The sequence below is a fragment of the Camelus dromedarius genome, chromosome 4 (genome assembly GCF_036321535.1).
Source record: "Camelus dromedarius isolate mCamDro1 chromosome 4, mCamDro1.pat, whole genome shotgun sequence".
NCBI lineage: Eukaryota > Metazoa > Chordata > Mammalia > Artiodactyla > Camelidae > Camelus > Camelus dromedarius.
The window spans coordinates 25,441,647-25,457,528 of NC_087439.1; the positions used below are offsets into that span (position 1 = coordinate 25,441,647).

At 39.3% G+C, this 15,882-nt stretch overlaps 1 long non-coding RNA gene across 1 annotated transcript in view; it reads left to right on the forward strand.

The window, feature by feature from the left end:
* Window positions 1-323: 323 nt before the first annotated feature.
* Window positions 324-15,882, forward strand: part of LOC105084594 (uncharacterized) — a 133,015-nt gene continuing 117,456 nt past the window's right edge. Inside the window, exons 1-7 of the long non-coding RNA XR_010380572.1 lie at window positions 324-1,201; window positions 3,069-3,170; window positions 3,600-3,668; window positions 4,459-4,542; window positions 12,375-12,468; window positions 13,370-13,399; window positions 14,354-14,442. This is a non-coding gene — a long non-coding RNA (uncharacterized LOC105084594). The remainder of the gene's footprint in view (window positions 1,202-3,068; window positions 3,171-3,599; window positions 3,669-4,458; window positions 4,543-12,374; window positions 12,469-13,369; window positions 13,400-14,353; window positions 14,443-15,882) is intronic.

The following is a 15,882-nucleotide window of genomic DNA, read 5'->3' on the forward strand; positions in this document are numbered from 1 at the left end:
AGGGGGGCTCGGCCCCCGCCCACCCGTCCGTCCTCCCCCAGACCTGTACCCGCCCGGGAACCCCGCGACCCCCGCCCCGCGGCCGGGTCAGCTGACCTGGCTCGCTCCCCGGCTCCCCGCCCGCCGCCTTGTTTCCGGTCCCCGGGGTCCGCGAGCTGCGCACGGAGCGTGAGCGGCCGCGGCCGGGAGGTGATGCTGGGGGCTGATTACCATGAGAAAGGCTGTGCCTGGAAAAGCCTCCTCCACGCGACTGTCAATCTCACTAAGGCGTGGGGGCGGGGGGGGGGGGGACGGAAAGGGGCCCGGTAGGAGTCACCAGAAAAGTTGGACTAAGTTGGATGCGACGCAGGCCCGAGGAGGTGGCTTTAGTCTCAACTTGGAAGGCTTTGGCGTTAAGAGCGCGGACGCTAGCAGCTCGCCAGAGAATTGAAAACCCCAAATCTTTCCTTCCCTCCCTTCCTCTCTCGTGCCCTCCTTTCAGCCCTCCCTGCCCTTTATCCATATTTTCTTGAAATTCTTCCCCAGTTGCATTTCCTGCATTCTCCTTTCTTTGTATCTGGTATCTCCCTTTTTCAGTCTCCTGTTTTGTTTCTTAGCATCCCTTCTCTCTCGCTCTGATCCTTTTCTGCCTCCTTTATGTGTCCAGATTTATCATTTCGTTTTGAAAACACAATGTTTCATATGTAATTAATCTACCAGCAGGAGGTCAGGGACACCCTGACTAAAATAACTGCCTGGGTCATCAGAGAACAAGTTCCTCAGGTGTCAGTGAAAGGTAAAATTATAATGATAATAATAATAGTAATAAAAATAGATATAAATCTGTGTCTCAGTAATCATAATGGTTTCTTATTCTGAATTGTATCAGCTCAAACTGAGTTCGTTTTCCTTAAAGATATAATCTTCCTGGAAATTCTTTCGAATTAAAGCAATATGAAAAAATTTTTCACTTACGGTGGTATTTTAGCAGAGCTTAACAGAATTTAGAAGTCACAATAAGTAATTTAAAGAAACTTAAACAGTGCTTTTTCCTTTAATGACAGTTTGGAAAGTGTAAAAAATTCCCAAAGCACCCCTGCCCCACACAAAGATTGATCAATTCTGAAAGAAATATCACGTCCTGTATTTTGCACATGCCAAGCAAATTCACAACTTGAGTTGTTGGGTTGTTTGCTTGGCCAGATCACCTATTACTTAGCAGGTGAGTGAACATGGGGCTGCATATGTTATGAATGTGGCTATGGTTTTGTTTTCCTTTTTTTTTTTTTTTTTGTCTTTTATTCATTTTGAGCACATTTGTTGTTCTATTAAAATTCAGAGTTTGTAGTTGTTTGCAATTTTTAAAACTTGTTAGAAGTCAATTAGACATGTATATTAAGCCCTTTTTAGGCCAAGAAAAATAAAGATGCATTAGAAAGATGCCTTTTATGCTTCATAATTATTAATTGACATTTTATGATGAATAATTAATCATTTGAATAATTTTGGTATCTCTGATCTGAAAACATATTTGCATATCTAATACTTGATTTTAACTGTGTTTTTTTTTTTAAATTCATTCTCTCAGGACGAAGAAACAAAATAACGTTTTAATGTAAAATTTCTCTTCGACATTTGTAAAACTTTATTGAGTTGTACTATTCTTTCTAGATATCCATAAAACTTCTCAATAATTTGTAAATCATTTATTTAGCAATCCCATAGAAACATGTTACAGAACTACAGTTAATTAAGAAAAATAATACCCTTTGTAAAATCAAGTCACTCCCCTTCCCAAATGCAGAGATGTGCACTCATTATGCACCATTTTTTTTCTTATTGGAATTTGGACATTGATCTTTTTGCTTATGTCTGTTTACACAGGTGACCTTTTTGGTTATGTCTATTTCACAGGTCAAAAAGTTAATATTGAAGCAACTGACATTTCATACATGAATTTAAAATAATTTTTTATTTTTACTTATTAATATATGTGCTGATTTAAAGTTATTTTAAAATGATTGAGCAAGCATATCCCCGATATTTCTATATCCCTGTGTCAGCTGAAGTCTAAAAAAAATCAATTTTGAAAACTAGCCCTGTAGACTATTACCTGTGTGATTACCAGCAATTTACTCTAAATTTATTCCTTATCTACATCGTGGGTACACTAATAGTGCCCTTGCCTTTGGGTTTTATTGACAATTAAATAAAGTAGTACCTGAAACTTCACTCTAGTGTAGATTTATTGTTATAATGAAAGTTTGAAAAACTAACATGGGACATATAGATCAACTAAAGACACTATACAGTAATTTTAACTAGTAAAAACAACTATCTACCTTTTAGTATCATTCATAATTTTTCTGTTGAGAAGTGAGTGCTATGTTATTAAAGCAAAGAAATAAAATAAAATCCTATAAAATCATAGGATTTGGGGCTGGTTTATGGTTCTTTAGACCCCTTCAAAGGATGCATAGCCACAGACATAAAAATTAATAGTGTTTTTTTATTCCATTAGTTAAACAGTTAATTTATTGTATTCAATATGGTCATAATTTGGTTTAAAATACTGGATTTCTTTTAGTCCAAATGTATGAACTTGAAGTTTCTCATGTTCTTTAGTAACATATTGTCTTTGAGGGTAAGGGTTAAATGTGCGGAAGCTCAGAAGCGGTCTTGAGTAAGACTTGTGAGAAAAAAAGGGCAAACTTACAAATATGGAGACCAGGAATTTGGCTGTCAAAGCACTGTTTGTTGTAAGACCATTCATAATGAACTGAGCATTCCTTTGGAACTGTAGTTATCCTGGGGTTTGTGCTAATTCTAAGTACCTATAGTGGGGAAGAAAATCAGTTTACTGAATGGAAAATGAAATTCCCTAGTCTCTTAAACATCCACAAGCCAGATTTTCTTTTTGTTGCCAAAGCTGAAAAATCAATGCGAATGCAAAACGGAAAAAGCTATTGCGATATTTAATCCCAATATTGATGCCTTCTTGTTGTTGTTTTCCTTAAGACTCCTCAAAACCCTTAAAGGGTCCCTTAATTGTTTCCTTTCTCAAAGGATCCATTTCATGCTTCTTGCAGGTCAAAACTACCAAAAGGGCCATTTGGACATCAACCTAAGGGCTCAGAGTGACCTGTACTGTGTTCTTTTTTCCTTTGTAAAGAGAAATGGGACCAGAAACGGTTTGTACCTACAGATTGTTTAGTGACCTGGAAATAACTTCATGCTACTTTGTGGTCTTCTTTAATAGTCCCTATTCTGTTAAAAGGTCAAATTATAAATTTTGTATGTTACTCAGTTCTAATTTTGCACCATTCTAAGAGAGTATTTTTTTTGTAGTTATGTTTCAGGTACTTAAATATAAAAACCTTACTCTCAGAAATTATCCTTCTCGTGATAATCACAACTATGAAATAATAACAGCTAAGAAAAAAAAGAAAAACAACCCTGTTTTTCTAGGGCCAGCAGTTGTAGATGTGACCTAGAGGGAATCAATGACTTTCCCTAGAATTCAAGTGTCTGGTTCTTCAGGGGCCTTTGAATCTGCCAGATCGATCTTCGCGGCCGACACCACGTACACGTGACATCCAACGTCTTCTCACCTTTCGCAGGTGACCTTCTGAACCCACCCACTCTGCACCCTGCATTGAGACCCACTTCCAGCCCTCCTGGATGACTCGGTTAGTACTTGTTCTTCCCTGTGTGGCTTATTTTGCCTTTTGGTCCTAACACTCAGGCTGATTTTTCCATTTACAGTACTGGCTCAGGTAGAATGGTTTCTCTGGCTTTGTTGCCTCTGGCTTCCCAGATACACTGTCTTTCCTAGTTCAGTCTTCTCGCTCTTACCAGGACCCTTGACTTGGGGAAGCTCCCAGGGGCAGGTTCTCGCTGGCTGACACTGGCCCCAGTGCTGGGCCCCAGCACAGGACAAGCTCATGTTGAGTGAGAGATCATGATACAGGCTTATCTGGGAATGGTTTTGATTTCTAATATAATTTCTTTTATTGCTTGTTGACTGGGAATTGGAAATCAACGTACTTGACACCAGATTTTTTATATTCTCCTCCATGATAGCATGCTATCGTGCAAAGATACAGGCTTTGAAATTAGGTAAACTGGATTTGACTCCCTGCTTTGTGAGTACTAATTTTGTGTTGAGGACAAGATATTAAGCTCCTGTGAACCTCATTTTTAAAATGAGCAAAAAGAGGACTTAAATTTAAGCTGGCTGTAGTGAAAAAACACAATGTATGTAAAATATCTGGTGCAAAGTAGGCATATCAATAAATAGGAATTTCTTCTTGTGAATTATCTGAAAAATATATGAAGTTAAAGATAGAAAACCAGAGTGAATGCAGCATATATTTTAAGTGATACTCATTTCATTATTTTTAATTATTGTTGTTATTTATTTTAATTCATCTATGATTTTATTAAGAATTACTTAACAGGTTCTTGGGTGTTTTACAGAAATTAATGCTCACTGATAGCAAAGTTGGAAAAGCAATGTGGAATTTCTCTCCTCGTCGTAGAAAAGGCAGTGTGCTCATGATTGTAAGTGTCACGATTCTAACCTCTGAGAGGAATAATGTACTTTACAATTTGATTATGTACTTCCATTTTCGGAAGTCTTCACACTTCCGTTTACAATTGTAGGGAAAAAATATCTTTCCACATGATTCTCCCTGTACGATCTGGTGTGAGAGGAGGCACACTTGCAGCCAGTTTAGTGTGGCCGAGAAGTGTCACAGATCACTGATCCTAGGTAAAAAGAAGAGGCTCTTAACACTGTTCAACGCTCTATACCTGCTCTAACCCCAAACTTCAGAAGCTTGAAGGACCTGGGGAAGGGGTGGAAGGGATGGACTAGCACTGAGACAATTTGTTTGCAGTTATGTTCTTCCCACCCTCCAGTTGAGTGCTGAAACGTCTGCTTAAAAATTTTAAGAAGGTAAGAATATATATGTAGTACAGACATTGCTTCACTCTGCCGCCTGCAATTTCAGGAGTGGGGTTGTGTCAGCGGGCTCTGGCATGATCCACTGTGTATGTGACTTTTCTACCCTCTGCCCTAGAAAGGAGAGTGTCAGGGGAGGACTGGGCTGTGGACACAGGGAGCATATTGTTCCAATGGTTCTGCTACAGTGCAAACCAGGCTTCTTTTTCTCTCTCTGGAACTAACTTTGCTACACACGCAAAAAAATTCTGTTCCTATTAGGTTTTTCCTTGGCCATTGTGGAACCATAAGTATGGCTCCTGTGGCAAAGGGGTAATTTTTCTGGGTTGAGGGAAGCTGGCTTACCTATTGTTCTTGGCACAGGGCTAGCACCCTTCTAGACAAGAGGGACAGAACAAAGCTGAGAGTTCACAGAAAATACGTGGCCTTTTAAAACGAGAATGAAAAGAATAAACCCTGTTTCTCTAAAGCTTAGTTTATCTCACTACTAAGTATTTGGAAATTCAGTTTAGAGAAATCAGCCTGATCCTGAGCTACATTGTTACCTACCATCATTTAGCATTTACATGGGCTATTGAAAAATATTGACAATAATCTGCTGTCGTCATTGTGTAGCAGTGATCTCTTCTGAAGTTATGCTTCTATTGAGCAGGATTCTTACGTAGTTGAGGGAAATGCTTGTTCGGTAAAATATGTTTATAGATGTCATTTGAAATCACATTGGACTTTGAACTGGGGGTACAGTAATGCTCTTTACGATATCCAAACAAAGTACCATCATTTGGAGATTTTTGTAACCATTGCTTCATTTGGGATCCTTAAGTAGTAATTTATTTGACAAAGGAAGGTGATCTATCACCAATGTGTCTTTCCCAATCCTCTGGGATAGTCCCTATGATATGGTAAATATTTATTGTTGTTTGTGGAATCTGCCATTCATTAAGAAGCTTTAAAGGGATGTGAACTCATCTTCTATTTCACACTTGTAAAGGCTTGAGATAAAGATGGGAATATATGAGGGAGCAGGCAGGTACCATGAACACACAGACCTGCACAACCTCCTTGTTATCGAGTGATGTACCCAGTTGTGTTATTTGACACAAACTGTTTTATCCTTTCTTCTGGGTCAGTTTTACACGTGTTCTGAAAAAGAAAATGAAGGAGCAAATGCAGAATTGGATGTGTATATTTCCTTTTTCTTCAAATGGTTCTGATGTGTCTTTTCATGGTTTATTTTTAAGCCAATATATTAAAATTTAATAAAAGGTTTTCTCCAAAGAAGGAAAGGAATCATAAAGAGAGAAAATGGAATGGATTAGTAGAAGTGTGTTTTGCTTAAGGAGGCAAGTATGTAATTGTCATTTAAGGTAAATGGTGCCCTCACCTTCCCCTACAACATCATAGGTACATAGAGGAAATAGAGAAGACGGGGAGTTTTGTTTTGTTCCTCCTTTGAATGGACAGGCTCCATTAGCCAATGGGCTTGGTGTCTTTCCTGCCAGCAGCTTCATTTCATGGGAACCAGTTAACTGGTTGCCCAAAGGTACTGAGCCCTGTTTGCAATGCTTTCTCCCTTCTCCTTTCTGTCCTTCCCTCTGCTTCAAGTCCTGTTTCTTACTCAGGGCCCTCACCTTTTCTTAGTTTTCTTTTGATGCTTTTTATTCAGAGGAAAAACTTTCTTTTCAAGACAGCCTTGTCCACAACCGTCAGCAGGCTTAGCATTTAAATAAGTTGTGACCTTAAGGTTTGAAATTTCCACTGTGCTGCAGGAAGTTACCTGGAGGAAACTGAATGTTTACCTGAAATATGTTATGAGGAAGGACAGTTCCATACTATTACTGTCTGCCCACTGCCTAGCATAGAGTCTGGTACACGAGAGGCACTGAAGAATGTCTGTGAATGAATGAATGCATACATGCATGAATGCTGTATGAAAAAGCCAGACTTAAAACAACACATGCTGTTTGTTTTACATGGCAAATAAGAGTTAAAAAGTATTAATATAGGTGCAAAAATCACTGCGGTCACAATAGGATTTTGATATGATTTTTGAATTCTGAGTATAAGATTTTACTTCCAAAATGAAATACCTAAATCATTTATCAAGCAATAGAGATATAACAGTCACTCACTTGCAAAGGAAATTTTCAATACAAATAAAGTCATACATATTTATACCAGGGTAATTCAAAATAACTTCCTCACATAAGCACTGCTACGTTCAAATACAATCTTGCCAACACTTCTGAGTACATTGCTTTAAGAAAAAAAAAATGCTCCCTGTAGCGTCCGAACTATTTAAAAATCTTGCCAGCTTCTTCAACATACATCAGTTATCTCTCTTCAAATCACTGACAAGAGTTTGAAAAACTGCTTCATCAGAACAACTGTTACCCTTTCCCATACTCTAGTTAGAACCTGATCTTCTAAAAAGGGCCATATTTACAGCTTCTTTTGAAATTTTGAAACCATTTGGCTGATATGTTTTTGCTACATTTTCTTTTCCTGATTTAATTACTGGGGACATTTGCATGAAAACAGGAGGATAGGGACATAAGACTTTTGTCTTATGAGTTTATCTGTTTCTGATGCTTATTCCCCACCTGAGATCAGTATCTGTTTTATTACAATTGGGAGGCCAGGAGCTAGACTGGAAAAGATGAAGAAGTTGGTGGAGGTGAACTGAAGTTCAGAGAGAGGAACTCAGGAGCTAGGGGATTGGTGGGTGACATGATAATGGATTTTCTTCTAGGTCACTTATTTACCAGCAGTCTTCATGTTGGTGACACATGCGGTTCCACTGAAAAGATAAGAAAATTGGGGAACTATGCAGAACAGGTGGGTTGATGCTTTTCTAAGAAAGAGCTCAGGCAGTTACTCTCTGTCGTGGGTGTTGACAGACATCAAAGAGAACAATGAAGGAGCTGAGACTAGGTCACGTCTGAACTCTGGAGATGGCCATTGAAAGTTGGGAAGGAGATAAAGCAAAATGCCCCACTAATTTAGACCACCTTACAAATGCTTGCAGTTTTTTACGATGAGAATCAGAGAGGACTATCAGCGTGAATTCCGAGCATCTTCACCTGGCATTCCATGGGTGTGCAGGAAGGTACACGTTCAAAGCTGAAGGCATAATCTTCTAACTTTTCACTTTCTCCCACACGTACCAGCTTGCTGAAGGGCACCACTGTCCATCCAGTCTTCTAAGCCCACACCCCGGGTAGACTTTGGTTCCTCTCTTTCTTTTAACCTCCATACTGAACCACTAAGTAAGTGCTGATGGTCATACCTCCACAATTTCCTCAAAAGTGCTCAGATTCCTCAGACCCTCCACACTTACATCCCTGCCCTGTTTCAGCTATGCAATGTCTCTTTCCTAGAAGACCGTGCTCACCTCCTAATTGGCTTTCCTGTTTGCAGTCTTACCTCGGCCATATCTATTCTCCATACCGTCACCAGAGTAAGGGATTGATCCAAAACATTAATCTGACCGTATCACTCTTGGGCATGAAAGCCATCAGCAGTTCTCCAGTTCCTACCTGTGTACATCTCGAACTCAGGTAACCCTAAGGAGGTAACCCTAAGGATGGCTGTTTTAATATTTACAGGTATTGTCTTGAAATAATAGAACTTCAACTTCAACTTATCTTTCCCATAGTTTTAGGTAAAATTGAGAATCCAAGAGCCTGGACCATGTTAAGCTTGCCTGGCCTAGAATTTGAGTACTTCAGTGTGAGAAGCATGACGCCCATGAGATAAACCACAGATTCTTTAACAAAGCACATAAGGTCCTCTAAGAGGGAACATTTTCTCTTCTTCATCCTCTTCTCCCACCACTCTGCAAATGACACATTACACTTTTATAATAATGTTTGCATTTTCCCCCGAACAAACCACATAGTTTCCAATGTTAGGGCCTTTGCCTATGCTATGGCTCTACTGGGAATACTCTTTCCTGCTCCCTTCATTTGGCTGACTTCTCTGTTCATCCTTTAACTCAACTCACATGTCATCTCCTCCTGGAAGTTCGAGGCCAGGCCTTCTGTGTCCTCATAGCACATAATGCTCTGCACTAAGGTCGTTCCTTTATGTCTTCTTTCAACTGGAATAAGGCCTCCAGGAAGTCAGGGACGTTATCATCTTCACCTTCCACCCTATGATGAGTTGCGTGTTGTGTCCTCCCAAATTACTGAAGCCCTAACCCCCAATATGATGGTATTTGGAGGTGGGGCCTTTGGGAGGGAATTAAGTTTACATGAGGTCAAAAGGGGCCCCCATGATGGGATTAGTGTTCTTACAAGAAGAGGAACCCAGAGATCTTGCTCTCTCCTAGAGCATACACTGAGGAAAGTTTATGTGAGCACCCAGCAAGAAGGTGGCTGTCCACAAGTCGGGAAACCAGTTCTCACGAGAACTGCGTCTCCTGGCACCTTGACCTTAGAATTCCCAGCTTTCAAAATGATGAGAAGTGAGTGTCTATCGTTTAAGCCACCTAGTCTATTTTGTTATAACAGCTTCAGCTAACTAAATCAATATCTCCAACTTTCAGTAAGTATCTGGCACATAGTGGACACTTAAAAATACTTTTTGAACTGAATATGAATGTAGTGGTACCTCAACTAATTTCCATCACTGGACAAAGAACTCCAAGCACATGCGTGTTCTACTGATAATGTATTTAGCCACAGGAAGGCCATCCATGCTTCATAGTCGTAGGAGACCCAAAAGTTGGAAACTGTCTCATTGCATTTTTCAATAACTTGCATTTAGTTTAGACGTGCATTTGCAAAAAATATTAAAATAGCAAGACCTTTCACAAGTAAATATTTTTAAATTTCAAAGCTTTTACATATGCATTATCTTACTTGATCCTTCCAGTAAACTTTCAAGGTTGGCAAATATTTTTATGCCCTGTTTGGAAAAGCAGGAAATTGAGATTTTTGAGGGAGTAAGACAAAATAATCAAACCTATTTTGGAAGTCCCAATTATGTGTTTCAGATATATAAACATCTTTGTGAAACTGGTAAATGGCAAATCTTATTATTCTTATGTGATGGATGAGGAAGTAGGGTGTTGAAAGGACTGGCTCAGTCTAAGTAGAAATTGAACCCAGTGTCCTGTGACTCACTTTGGTCCCGATACACATGTATACATAAATATAGAATTATTAGAAAGGAAGCTTTGGTTTTAAGAGAGCACCAGAAGGAATTTTTTTTCCTCTTCTTTTCCATAACTGGTCTGTCACTTGTCTTTAGCACACAAAGACACAAAATCATAAACAGAGTCATTCAGGAGAGTAGTTTGGGAGTGAAATTGGAAAATTAATTTGGTTTATTTGACATAGGAGAGTAGGGGAAGCAGGGATCATATGGAGACTGAACATTTTAAAAATAATTTATTCCTTTTGCCATAAAGTCATTACATTCTTAGTTTTAAGTAAACATAATGGAACTATCTGAATATATGTCACCTACAATTTTCCAGAATTTTTTTTCTGGTAAGTGTGAGTTCCAAGAAAATGTATATTTCTTAGAGTTCTGTTGTTGAATGAAAGGCTGCTTCCAGTAAGAGGCTGTCTGTCCCTTCTCTTCACCCAGGATTTTATACAGCAAATTTAGGAGACGCTCCTTTGACAGGAGAAAAATTTCACGGAAGTTAAAATGGTAGATAAAAACATATTATCTGATATATTTGTGCTTTACAAGATAATGTAAATATGTAAAAGGTGAACTGCTGTCTAATGCAGCAGTATTATCAGCTGATTAATACATTTAAATATGTGATGGATCACCTCATTTTTTAAGCTAATGGATTGCCTAACAGTTACATACATGTGTCATAGATGTATTCATTCTGCGAGTGCTTATTAACTCCTACTATGCGCTGGACACCATGCTGGGAATAAGGATGCAACAGTGATGAAGACAGACTTAATGCTTGATGGGTGGCTGGGAGGACAGACCGTGTGTGATGGATGCCATTGGGAGTATAGAAGGCAGGTCCATTCAGCCAAATGATAGCTACAAAATAAAGTGAAGGCGAGAGTAGATCTTCCTAAATGCACAAAAGGTCAGGTCTTTGAAATCCATCAACCACCAGTGAAATTAGTTTAAATCACCTGTGACATGTTATAACCCTTCCAGGCTGGGCTAAAGGCATCTTGGGACCTCAGAGTGGAAGGGAGGGAGAGGAAAAAAGCCTGCGTCAGAACTTCAGGGAGGGCGGCCAACGTTCCAATGACCATAGCTAAAGGGCTTTGGTGCCCAAAGTTCTCAGAGACTGACTCAGAATCCAGGGTTCATTCTGCTGGGGTGGTAACCCTTCTTGCCAAGTATGAGGCAGTGTCTCTTCCTTTCTGGGGGTTCTGCTTCATTGTACTAGGAGCCCAGACAGCTCTGGGTCTCGTGGATAGACTCTAGCCTGACAGGAGGACATTAGAGACAGGACTGGACGGCTACTGGGGACCTTCAAACTGGGGGTCAGACCTGGGCGCTGTTTCAGGAGAGATCCAAAATGTGAAATGGGCACCACAGCACACAATGACCACATCAGAAGGAACCAGAGGTTTGGGGGCTGCCCCTTAGGGGGTTTTAGGGTGACTGGGTCCCCCCCAGGGGTTGGGCTCTGTGTGGCAGTCCCCCTCTCTCTCTTCAGTGCTCTCTTCCTGCCACTGCTATCCCCTCTCCATCATTCGTTTATATTCCAGTACGAACTGTTATGCTCAAGTATTGACTAAAGCTTCTGTTTGCAACAAGAACAGTTAGCAGCTTTTGAATGTGGATTTGGCTTTTATCAGGATAATATTATTTTTGGTAATTGTCAATTCTTTAGAATATAGGTAAGGCTTTGGGGTTTTGCTGCAAAAAGTATGTTGCTTGGAGTTAAAACAAATATAAACAAATAACTTCAACATTTTGGTTTATGTATTGACTTGAATGGTTGTACATTTTTTAAACCTAAAACAGAAAAAAAAAAGACAACAAAACAATAAAGAAGTCTTTAATTAGTGAATATATGAATTTGGTTTCTTAAGCATCCTTACTCTTAAGATGACTAATGTGCTCGTGCTGTTGCCATGTAATGGATTTGGTCTTTAGAAATGGACCCAACAGGCATAAGCTCATCAGTTGTTTATGTTTTGCTCAACTTTATTTTTTAAAAATCACATTAGAAATGGAACTTTATTTTCTGTCTGCATTTTAGCTCATTCTTATACCACTGTTTTAAGTCAGCTACTTACCGCTTGGGCAAGTGATTTTGGCCAAGTCACTTAACATCTTTGGGCCTTGGTTTCCACTTGTATAAATACAAGATAATCGCAGCAAGCTAAGGGGACTATGATTTAGAGCAAACAGGACAGTGGGGACCCAAGCGCTTGTTGATTGCAAAGTGCTAATGCAGGTGTTTGGTGTTTATATTCACATGCAGGTTATGCTCACGTCGTATAAATTAGAAGGTGGATACGTTCAAAACCTCAACCAGTTCCTGAGGCAAGACATGTGAAATGGCAACAACTAAAAGGGTCAGTGAAGCGCTTGGCTCCTAACCAATCCTGCACAGAATCCTTCCTAACCACATAGTTTAAAAGATCAGGAAAGATAAAGGCATGAGGAGAACTGCCCTTTTCCTCTAACCCTTAAAACGTTTTTTTCTTCCCAAGAAACTCAGTGATAGAAGGTTGAGGCCTAACTCAGTGCTAAAGGTGGCCATTCCAAGGACTGTTTAGAGTGTGGTATTTATGAAAGTGAGGTGTCATGAACATGTACTCGTACCAGACAGAGGTGGACATGATCAGAACAAGCTTGTTCCCAAAGCCCTTCCCTGTCCTTGGCCATGAGTCACAAAAATCTGACATCTGGACATGAAATGAAATGCTTCCTTGAACCAAAGTTGAAACTCTGTGTGTGTGTGTGTGTTTGTATTTAATATGTAAAGGAAGAATGAAATCAAGACATGAAACTCTCTCATTGACTTAAGTTTAGGGCCAAATTTTAATAACACAGCTGTCCAGATGTGAGACACTAATGGGAACATAAGGAATTCCTGGATAGAAAAGGGCTGGTTGGCCCAATGGCCCGTCTCCTTCAAGTTTATTGCAACACACCTCTCCGTGTTGTCAGCATATCCTCCAACCCCTTCTGCCTACATAAACATGTCCAGCTGTCTCATAAACTCATTTTTTCTGTATGTTTCACTCAATGGACTTATTTGGTAATTTGCAGTATTTTCCATATGCTGGGGCATCTTTGGATGAAGTGGTCCTACATTATCACTACTTCGTTAATTACGTGAAATATTCAATAATAAAATATTTTCAGCAGATAGCATTGGCAATTTGGAAAAAATCAACTGAGAAAACAAACTTACAGTGAATTTATAAAGAAACAACTGTTCTTTTGCTAATCTATGTTTTAATCTTAAAGATGTGAAGACGAAAGTGGAGAGTGATTAAGGTAGGCAAATATAAACACTTTCTTCTGCTGTATTAGTCTCATTAACAGATTTCTTAGCAGGAAAAAATTGCTAAGCTCAACTGATGTAATAAAGAAAAGGATCTGATGTTTTATTTTGGTTGGGTTAAAGCCATATTCCAGATAAGATTTTTTATTTCCTTAATTATATCAATATTTTAGGCATAAGTTTGACTTGAGTTATTCAAAACATTGAATCAATTCTCTGAATCAGTGTAGAGATGATTTACATTGAAAAGTCTTTTAGAAACTTTCCAAGTGCCTGAGGACCAGTGCGCTTGGGGAGAGTTCTTTGGTTGACTGTGGGACCTCCTGACTGGAAAATACCCCTAAAAATTTCCTTTAAGATTCGATTAGAGGGTAAGGAAGTGGAAATAACTAAAGGGTGCTGAGGAGAATTAATGATTAATTAGTGTATAATTTAGCTGAATATTTTGCATTTTTGAATGCCATTATTTTCAAATTATTTCAACATACATGTGTTGATGTGTGTGTAGAGATTACACATCAGTTTTAGTCTTTTGTCGATAAACACGTAAGGTGATCAACTTGCCCTGGCTCATCTCGGCATTTCCTGGTTTGGAAGTCCCACTTTCTGTGGAATCTCTCAGCACCAGGTACTTCACAAACACATGTGAAAAAAATAAAAATAGTTTGCCCCCAAAATTTGCTTAACTTTTTGGTCTGTGCACTCTTCAGACCTTGGGAACTCAAAAAGCAAAGTGTTATGTTAGCATTAAGGATTTTGCTCTCTGGTTATAACAGCTTATGTCGGGGTGTCAGCACCTTGGTGACTATGGTAAAAGATGATCTATGTGATTGTTTCTTTTAAATTGTTTCCAAGCTCAGATGCATACTGGCTTTTTTAAAAAAAAAAAAAGAGCGGGAAAATATTTAAAAATCAAACCTATTTTCTTCCAAACTTTTATCTTCCAGACACACTGTAAGATACATCCTGCATCAAGCACAATGAATGATCTCCAAAATCTCTGATGCCAAAGCCATATCCTATTGTCCAGATTAAGGTAGGAAAAATGTTCTATGTTGAGTTATTTTAATCTCGTGTGCCTCACCATTAGAGGAATCCTGTAAGTATTTTGTGTATTTTAGGAATTTTTAATTTGTGGACTGTGACTTCTGAACTTTCTTAAGAAGGGAGTCTCAGTAAAGAGCATGCCTGAGTCCACGTCTTAATGATTTTTAGCTTCAGCAAAGCCATTTACAGGATTCCCCTTCCTAACAACTGCTCTGCCAAGCATTGTATAAAATAGCATTCTTCATGGTTAGATGAGCCCATGGAAGGTGACCAAAAGATTTTAAATGCAGAGGCATGTAACCAGCTACTCATTCAGAATTTCTCCATCTTTCGCATGCACGCCGTGTCTCTGTGGTAGCATCTTGTTGTGCGCGCGTGCGGGCATGTGCGGGCATGTGTAAACACATAGCATTTAGCCACAGAACATGTCACAGATTTCTTTCCTGGTCACCATGCTGCATGACTGATCCATTTCATATGATGTGTTTAGTATGGTTCATTGCCCACTGGTCTTATTATTTAACAATTTGCATTAAATTGAATTTTCTATTTACAGGTGTAAATGGAAATTTTGGCTTCTGAGAATTTATTATTTACTGGCTAGAATGTTCTTGGTTGAATTAGCTCTGCCAATGTTAGGTTGTGTCCACCTGGAATAAAGTTTGGGATACTGAATTAGAATATCATAATAATAGGAACTTGTTATTCTTGTGACTAAGCTTGAGCTACTGAGGCCAGATCAGTATCATTAGTCTAGGAGACATTTACCATAATTCTTCAGTTTTTTTTTTAAACATGTGTATTTCCTGATGGATGAGAGGAAGTTAAATTAGTGGTAATGTGTATAAATTACTCAAAAGTTCAAAAAGCTTGAAACCTTTATCACCAGCTATAACATCATGTTGGTAACTGGAAAGTTCTCGTTTTCAGCTCTGGGCTTCCCACAGGCTCAGGGCGCTGGTGCTTATTGACTGCAAACTGTTTGTCGGGCTCGACTACATGCTTTACCTATCCTGTTTCATTAAATCCTCTATGTATCTTGTGAGGGGGGCATGATGTTTATTCCCATTTTACAGGAAGTGGATGCTTAAGAAAGATCACAGACTTGCCTGCTCATGTGCCCAGTGAGTGATGGAATCACTCTGAAGCCTGCTTTCCAGGCCACTGCTCTATTCTTGGTCAGCTGTTCTAAGAGCATCTCCTGCCTCTTTCCCCACGTCCCGGCTTCCGCTTAGCAGCTCAGGGCTTCAGAACACATGAACGCCATTCACTGCCTCGGTCTTTGTTGTGTTGTTCCGTTCTTACCTTCTCTTCCTAACACTCTTAATTTTGTTTATTTTATTTATTTATTTTAAATCAGCTCCAGCACTGGAATGGTCACCAACAGACACTATCCATACTGGCTCTCGCAGAGTCTGGCCAAACTCCT